Source organism: Abramis brama (genome assembly GCF_963993115.1).
Source record: "Abramis brama genome assembly, chromosome: 17".
Taxonomy (NCBI): domain Eukaryota; kingdom Metazoa; phylum Chordata; class Actinopteri; order Cypriniformes; family Leuciscidae; genus Abramis; species Abramis brama.
The window spans coordinates 31,360,954-31,370,248 of record NC_139979.1 but is presented as its reverse complement, the minus strand read 5'-3'; positions in this window follow the sequence as shown (position 1 = coordinate 31,370,248).

Here is a 9,295-nt window from a genome sequence, read left to right as displayed (position 1 = left end):
GTAAAGTAAAAATATCGGAAAAATCTACTTGAGTACAGTAACGAAGTATTTGTACTTCGTTACTTCCCATCTCTGGTTTTAAGTAGTCCTCCACAACTTCATTGTATCTGCTGTAGAGTGTGACATCCTTGCTTAGTTTCCTTTTCAAACTCTCAAGTCTCTTTTTTGCGATGCGGTAATTGTCTTGAAGTGGAGGATGATGTTTTCGCCATGGCAACTCCACTTGGTAACGCCCATCCTTGAAGATGGAGGTTTCCTCGAACCGCTGCAATGCTTCTACATCCTCTTGTCATGATCCTGGTTCTTCCTTTACTTTGTCTCCCCCCTCTGGTCACACACACACACTCTCATATGTACGCACACACACCCCTGATTACTTCATCGGTCATTACGCACACACATCGCTCTCATCCCCAGGTGTTCCCATTCATTACTTATTATCCTCATCATCAGTTCCACACCAGTTATCGCTTTCCCTAATTATCATTACTTCTTCTAGCCCTGTTTTTCCCCTGTCTCTTTGCCAGATTATTTCAGAAGCCATGCGTACGAATTCTCTACGAAGCATCCTCTCCAGTCTTGTCTAAGTCTTGTCCTGTCCTGTCCTGTGCACGTAAGGGGATTGTTCAACCACTGTGAAATGCTACTAAGCTATGCTTGTTACAGAGTACCTGTGACTGCGCTCGTTGCTTTCTGATCACCTGGAGGTCCCGGAGTTGGCTGGCTTTCTCACGGTACCCTCGACTACCAGAGACGCTCCGCTGCCTAGACGGAGGATTTACGTTTAGTTCCCGGCAACTGTTTATCCGGAAGATTTTCGTTTTCAATTATTATATACTGAAGATTTCTGTTCTTACCTCTGGACTTCTGACTCTGTTTATTAAAGACTGTATTGCTGCATATCGCTCTTGGGTCATCTTTCTCTCCACGCATTACAGAATAATCTGGCCAAATGGACCCAGCGAGCAGCAATCCCTTTCAGGCAGCTGTTGAACTCCAGGGTGCGATGCTGGGCCGACATCAGGAGGAGCTCTCTGCCGCAAGACAGGCTGTCGAGTCCCTGTCTTCTCAGGTATCGGACCTCTCCACTCGTTTACATCATCTGCGTCCTGAAGCACCCGTTACCCAGGATCACCGTGAGTTGCCTGAACCGCGGATAAACAACCCTCCGTGTTACTCCGGTGAGCCCACTCAATGTCGCGCCTTCCTGACGCAATGTGAAGTTGTCTTCTCTCTGCAGCCCTCGACCTACGCTACTGATCGTGCTCGAGTCGCCTTTGTCATTTCACTCTTTGCCGGACGAGCCCGTGAATGGGGAGCTGCTAACTGGGAGGTCGATGCGGACTGTGTGTTTAATTTTCCCCAGTTTAAGGTTGAAATGATCAGAGTTTTCGATCGCTCGGCTTATGGAGAGGAGGCTTCACGATTACTTTCCATTCTTCGCCAGGGAAGGCGCTCTGCAGCGGACTTCTCAATCGAATTCCGCACTCTAGCTACCACTAGTGGCTGGAATGAGCCAGCTTTGGTGGCCCGCTTCCTGGAGGGACTCTCTCCGGAACTCAAAGACGAGATCTTCGCTCGGGAAGTGCCTGCTCGTCTCGACTCACTTATCGACCTGGCGATCCGTATAGAGAAGCGCTTTGAATTACGTCACCGGGCGCGCCGCCGGGAATCGTCTCTGCTGTCTGCTCCGCCTGACGTCACTACTTCGCCCTCTGCTGGTCCGGAGCCGGAGGCGATGCAGCTCGGAGGACTACGCATCACTGCAAGGGAACGAGAGCGCAGAATTACTAATCGCCTGTGCATGTACTGTGCTGCGCCTAACCATTTCGTCAGCACATGTCCAGTAAAAGCCAGGGCTCGCCAGTGAACGGAGGGCTACTGGCGAGCGCTTACTCCAAGGACTCTCCATCGGGATCATGTACCTCTCTTCCTATCTCTATCCACTGGCCTGACACTTCGGTCTTTTGTTCTGCCCTTGTAGACTCTGGTGCTGAAGGAAACTTCCTCGACGAGACGTGGGCTCTAGAACAAGGTATTCCCCTCATAGACTTAAGAGACTCCACCCCCCTGTTTGCCTTAGATGGAAGTTCACTTCCTAGGATTCTAAGGAAGACCATCCCTCTCTCTCTCACTGTCTCGGTGAACCATAAGGAGACTATTTCTTTTTTAATTTTCTCTTCCCCTTTTAGTCCGGTGGTTTTAGGACACCCCTGGCTGGTCAAACATAATCCCCTTATTAATTGGTCTAATAATTCGATTTTATCATGGAAGTTATCTTGTCATGTTGATTGTTTAACCTCTGCTATCCCTCCTGTCTCTTCTGTCTCTTTTTCACAGGTCGAGCCAGGTGATTTGTCTGGAGTCCCGGAGGAGTATCTTGATCTGCGGGAGGTTTTCAGTCGGTCCCGGGCAACCTCTCTCCCTGCTCATCGGCCGTACGACTGTAGCATAGACCTCCTCCCGGGTACCACTCCTCCGCGCGGCAGACTCTATTCCTTGTCAGCCCCAGAACGCGAAGCACTCGAGAATTATCTCTCTGAATCTTTAAATGCGGGTACTATTGTTCCGTCCTCGTCTCCGGCCGGCGCTGGTTTTTTCTTTGTTAAAAAGAAGGACGGTTCTTTGCGTCCCTGCATAGACTATCGAGGGCTGAATGACATCACTGTTAAGAATCGCTATCCCTTACCATTGATGTCATCTGCCTTTGAATTATTGCAGGGAGCAAAGATTTTTACTAAACTCGATCTCCGTAACGCCTACCATCTCGTGCGCATCAAGGAGGGTGACGAGTGGAAGACCGCTTTTAATACGCCCCTCGGTCACTTTGAATACCAGGTTCTTCCGTTCGGTCTAGTCAACGCTCCTGCCGTGTTTCAAGCCCTCGTAAACGACGTCCTCCGGGACATGCTTAATATTTTCGTCTTCGTCTATCTCGACGACATTCTGATCTTTTCTCCCTCTCTCCAAGTGCACGTCCAACACGTTCGACGAGTCCTCCAGCGCTTACTGGAGAATCGACTCTTTGTTAAAGCAGAGAAGTGTTCGTTTCACGTCTCCTCTGTTTCATTTCTCGGTTCGGTCATTTCTGCTGAGGGGGTCAGTATGGATCCTAACATGGTCCTGGCGGTTACCGATTGGCCCGTTCCCGATTCTCGTGTCGCGCTCCAACGATTTCTCGGTTTCGCAAATTTTTACCACCGCTTTATACGCAACTTTAGCCAGGTGGCCGCTCCTCTCACCGCCTTGACCTCCATCAAGTCTAGATTCGAGTGGTCCGATTCCGATCAACGCGCCTTCGATCGCCTTAAGACTCTATTCACTACGGCCCCCATTTTACTCACTCCGGACATCTCGAGAAAATTTTTTCGTCGAGATCGACGCCTCGGAGGTGGGGGTCGGGGCTGTCCTTTCTCAGCGCTCACCTGCTGATGAGAAGGTACACCCCTGTGCCTTTTTTTCTCACCGTCTCTCTCCCGCTGAGCGCAATTATGACGTCGGTAACCGCGAACTACTCGCCATTCGTTTGGCTCTGGGTGAGTGGCGTCAATGGTTGGAGGGAGCTCCGGTTCCGTTCATTGTTTGGACAGATCACAGAAATTTAGAATACATTCGTTCTGCTAAGAGATTAAACGCTCGTCAGGCTCGCTGGGCTCTGTTTTTTACACGCTTCAATTTCACCATCTCGTATCGTCCCGGGTCGAAGAATGTGAAGCCTGACGCTCTTTCTCGCCTCTTTGATTCATCAACTCCCACCACTACCCAGGAGGAGATCATTCCCTCTGCCTGTGTGGTAGGCGCGGTGGTTTTGGGAATAGAGAGGTTGGTCAAACGTTCACTAGCCCGGGTCGCTGTTCCGCGCGCCTGTCCTAAGCATCGTCTGTTTGTTCCTGTCACTGCGCGCTTGGCTGTTCTCCAATGGGGACATTCCTCTAAATTGTCTGCCCATCCCGGCGTGCGGGGCACTCTGGCCACGATCCGGCAACGTTTTTGGTGGCCCACTTTGGACCGTGACGCGCGACGTTTTATCGCTTCCTGTGTGGTTTGCGCCCAGACTAAGTCCGGTAACTCGCCTCCAGCCGGTCTACTTCGGCCGTTACCGGTTCCTTCGCGTCCGTGGTCCCATATTGGACTCGATTTTATAACCTCCTTTCGCGGGGAACACGGTCATCCTAGCGGTCGTCGATCGTTTTTCTAAGTCCGCTCACTTTATTCCGCTCCCGAAGCTCCCCTCCACTAAGGAGACGGCTCAGATCATGGTTGATCACGTTTTTAAATTACACGGTCTGCCCACCGACATTGTCTCTGATAGGGGACCACAGTTTGCCTCACAATTCTGGAGAGAATTCTGTCGCCTCATCGGAGCTTCCGCTAGCCTTTCATCCGGGTTTCACCCACAGACTAACGGTCAGGCCGAACGGGCCAATCAAATTGTTGTCCGCATTCTCCGCAGTTTAGCTCATCGTAATCCCTCGTCGTGGTCAGAGCAACTAGCCTGGGCTGAATATGCACACAACTCGCTCCCCTCGTCTGCCACAGGTCTCTCTCCTTTTTCCTGCTGCCTGGGTTATCAGCCCCCGTTATTTTCCTCGCAGGATTCGGAATCTAATGTTCCGTCCGTTCAGGCGTTTATCGATCGCTGCAAGCTCACTTGGAGAACGGTGAAATCAGCTCTTTGTCGCTCGAGGAGACGCATGAGCGCCACTGCCAACAAGCGAGGGTCCCTCGCGTAAGAAGCCCCCGCTACGTTCGCGGCCAGAGGGTTTGGCTTTCTTCGTCTAATTTGCCACTCCACTCTGAGTCTCGTAAATTGGTCCCTCGCTTCATCGGACCATTCCGCATTTGTAAAGTCATTAGTCCAGTCGTAGTCAAGCTGTCGCTTCCCCCAAATCTTCGTCGCGTACACCCCGTTTTCCATGTCTCTTGCATTAAACCGTCGATTCGTGCGCCCTCACGCCCATCTATTCCTTCTATTCGCGTCGAGGGGTCTCCTGTGTACAAGGTCCGCCGACTCTTAGACATGCGCCGCCGTGGCCGTGGACATCAATTCTTAGTGGACTGGGAGGGGTACGGCCCGGAGGAGAGGAGTTGGGTATCTGCCCGGGACATCCTGGACCCCTCGCTGGTTGATGATTTTCTCCGGTCTCGTCAGTCTCCTTCCTCGGGAGCGCCAGGGGGCGCTCGTTGAAGGAGGGGTACTGTCATGATCCTGGTTCTTCCTTTACTTTGTCTCCCCCCTCTGGTCACACACACACACTCTCATATGTACGCACACACACCCCTGATTACTTCATCGGTCATTACGCACACACATCGCTCTCATCCCCAGGTGTTCCCATTCATTACTTATTATCCTCATCATCAGTTCCACACCAGTTATCGCTTTCCCTAATTATCATTACTTCTTCTAGCCCTGTTTTTCCCCTGTCTCTTTGCCAGATTATTTCAGAAGCCATGCGTACGAATTCTCTACGAAGCATCCTCTCCAGTCTTGTCTAAGTCTTGTCCTGTCCTGTCCTGTGCACGTAAGGGGATTGTTCAACCACTGTGAATTGCTACTAAGCTATGCTTGTTACAGAGTACCTGTGACTGCGCTCGTTGCTTTCTGATCACCTGGAGGTCCCGGAGTTGGCTGGCTTTCTCACGGTACCCTCGACTACCAGAGACGCTCCGCTGCCTAGACGGAGGATTTACGTTTAGTTCCCGGCAACTGTTTATCCGGAAGATTTTCGTTTTCAATTATTATATACTGAAGATTTCTGTTCTTACCTCTGGACTTCTGACTCTGTTTATTAAAGACTGTATTGCTGCATATCGCTCTTGGGTCATCTTTCTCTCTACGCATTACACCTCTGGGCTCTCAGACTTCTCACTTGTGATGCCCAGGGACTCAAGCTCCCAGAATGCATGCAGCTGTTTATCAATCTGTGCATCCTCGCTAAGCTGAATATCATGCTGGACACTGCTACTGGGCCTTGCACTGCCCATCCGAAAGTGCTCTCCAGTGCCACTAGGCTCTTTGTCAGTCTCTCTACTCTGCCTGATACTATCTGCCAGTAATAATCAGAGCCAATTAGCACAGAAAGTTCAGGTTTATCATCTCCAGCACAGTCTGCTAGTTGAAGACCTCTGCTTTCCATTTCCCTTTGTATATGTTCACCAGGCACTTTCATCAGCGCTGTGCACACTTTGGGGGTGATAACTGCCTCGATTTCAATTCCCTGCTGTTTATCCCATACATTCTCCAAGCTGAGCTTCACTATGTTGTGACTCACCGTTGTTGGAGCAAAGGAGCCAAATGTGTGAAGAGTAAGTGTCCCTTGTCTAGTAACAGGTAGCTGCAGCTCCTTCACCACATTCTCATGCACAAAACTCCCCTGACTGCCTCCATCTAGCAAGCAGCGGACCATCTTCCTGCTTGTGGGTCCTACGACCCATGCCTTGGCAGTTTGTAGCAGCACAGTGTTCTCAATGTCAGGTTTGTCTTTCTCTGCTTGGGGAATTACTGAGGAAATAACAGTGTCAATGTTGGCAGCCGCAGCAGGTGGAGATGCCTCATTTTTCTCACAAATGGCTGCATGATGCCTGCCTCCACATGTGGCACATGACATGCCCTTTGACCTGCAAAACCTGGCGATGTGTTTGGACCCCAGACACACAAAGCACCTGCCAAGCTTCTTCAGTTTTTCCTTGCGTGCTGACACCGGCTGGTCTGGACATTTTTCAGATTTGTGTTCAGTGCTATCACAGAACAGGCAGTTTTGCATTTTCTGGTCAGCAATGTGTAGTGCAGCTGCAGATGTCATGCTTGGTTTCTTTAATTTCACAGCACTGGCTGAATATGATTTGCTGCACGTTTTGTTAGCAGACTGGTTTTCTCTCTGGTTGTATGATTTCATCATTTGTAAAGTTCTCTCTCGGCTCTGAACCTCTTTCTGCAGGAACTTCAACACATTAGGCACATTCCACTCATCATCATCCCCTCTGTGATGACTGTATTCAAGAGCTATGTCGTCTGGCATCATCTGGAGTAATATTGGGCACAACATACCGCCATAGGTGTCTGATACCACTCCCAATGACTCCAGGCTTCTGATCTGAATTTCACAGTCATCATATAACTGCCTTAATGCACTGACATCAGATGATTTCTTTACAGGAGTGAGATTCAGAAGCTTTGACAAGTGAGCATTTACAATGAGATCTTTCCTTCCAAATCTGCTTGGGAGAATATCAACTGCAGCATCATAGTTACTGTCTGTCAGTGTGAGTCCTGCTACTGCCTTTGCAGCCGTTCCAGTAAGGTAAGTTTTCAGGTAGGTAAACTTTTATTTTTTGCAAAGTGCATTGTTGCTATGAATAGCAGTCTCATACTGGCTCCAAAATTCCTGCCATACACTAACATCTCCGCTGAACTTCTCAATTTGTAGCTTGGGCAGTCTCACTGTCGGTTTGTTTGCGCTACCATCACATGACTGAGCGGGCCGTGGGTTACTCACAGTCTCATGTTCTCGGATCACTCGGTGAGCCCGCGCTTTCATCTCGATGACGCGGTCTCTGTATCTCCGCCTCCACGTCCTCCAGCGAGGTGTGTTCCTCCACTATGCTGTCCAGCTCGCGCAAACTGTCCTCCTTTGCTGACAACATGGCTAACATGTCCCGCACACAGTCGATATCCTTGTCTTCCTTTAATAATTCAACGTCGATCTGGTTCAGCAGTCTCGTTGTGGAACTCCGTATCGTCCGACGCTTTCTTTTGGACCTTTCAAGTTGTTCCACACCGGCCGGTCGCTCTTCGTTATCTTCGTCACTCATAGTCTTTCGATTCCCGGGTTTCCGGCACCAAAAATGTTGTACATTTATCATCTTAGCAACTAAGAATAACGAAGCGAGATGTTGCCTCGTTTTAGACGTTTAATGAAAAAAAAACAAAGGTAAATACAGCGTGTGCTTATTCAGCAAATCGTTCACCAGATGGCTCTTGCCAAACTCTCCCGGAACCAATAAAAACCTTCCCGGAACCACGTGACTTTCACCATTGCTCAATGCATCTTGGGAAATGAAGTCAATTCACAAATCAATGACACATGATATGTTTTTAACCACATATGTATCTGACACATGAACTGTTAATCTTAGTGTTATGTATTAAATGTTAACTTATTCAATTTAACTTAATCTAATCTTAACTTTCTTAACTATTCTTTTAAACGGTCTTCTAACAAATAAATTCTCAACACTAACCTGGAATAGTTTTGCGGAAACACCAGACTACACATTAATCTACTACGAATAATGATTTCAGAATAATGTAGAATAATTCAAATATAACAAGTCAGGTAAAAATGTATCATGCCAATTACACAAGTAAATGATTAAAAGCCAATTTAGAAATAATAAATACATGACATCAATTACTCAAAGATGACTCTAAGAGTAAGCAATGCATTCCTGACAGAGACATGCAGTGTTGTGTGAGTGTGTTCCAAGTGTAAGACTTTAGGGAAAACACTGACACAGCAGTGTGTGGGGGTTTTCCTGGTTACAGGTGCGTTTTATTGCTTTATTGTAGGGTGAGTTTTATCTCAGCTTTTGTCTTAGCAGGAAAATCAATTCTTACAATATCAATATTATTAAAATTATAATCAAGTACTTTAAATGTGCTTTAGTATGTTAGTCAACACATTAAAATAAAATAAGTGTCATTTGTAAAACATGACAAAAGATTATTAAAACATAATGACTTGAAATTTACTTTAAAGTTTAGCATGTGTTCGATGATGATGCATCAGCCAATGTGTTATTTTAGGAAATAAATGGACTGATTTAGTTGTTATAGCACAAAATGCTAAATATTAAAATATATATATATAAAAAAATATATATATATACTTTTAACATTCTAATTACAAATGCACATTCAAGTGTCATTTAAAACATGACTTTCTCTTATAGACCACAAAATGAGATGTTCAGGAATGTACACTCATATTTGTGTATAAAACCTGTGCACAAAAGTTTTCATGATGATTTATCAGGTATTTAAAATATTACACATTTACAGAAAATGTTTGAACCTGCTGAAACACACCACAGACTCCTAGTGGCCTTTTTATAAGCCGAAATGTTTAATATCATATTACTCTTTGCACCGCTGTTAAACTTTTTATCTTTATCTTCTGTCCACTGTGAATGAACTAACTAAACAACCTGCCAATTCATTCTGATAACACTTTGCCTTTTTAATCAGTAGTATTAACAAATGTTATAAAATTGTATAATATGTAACACCCAG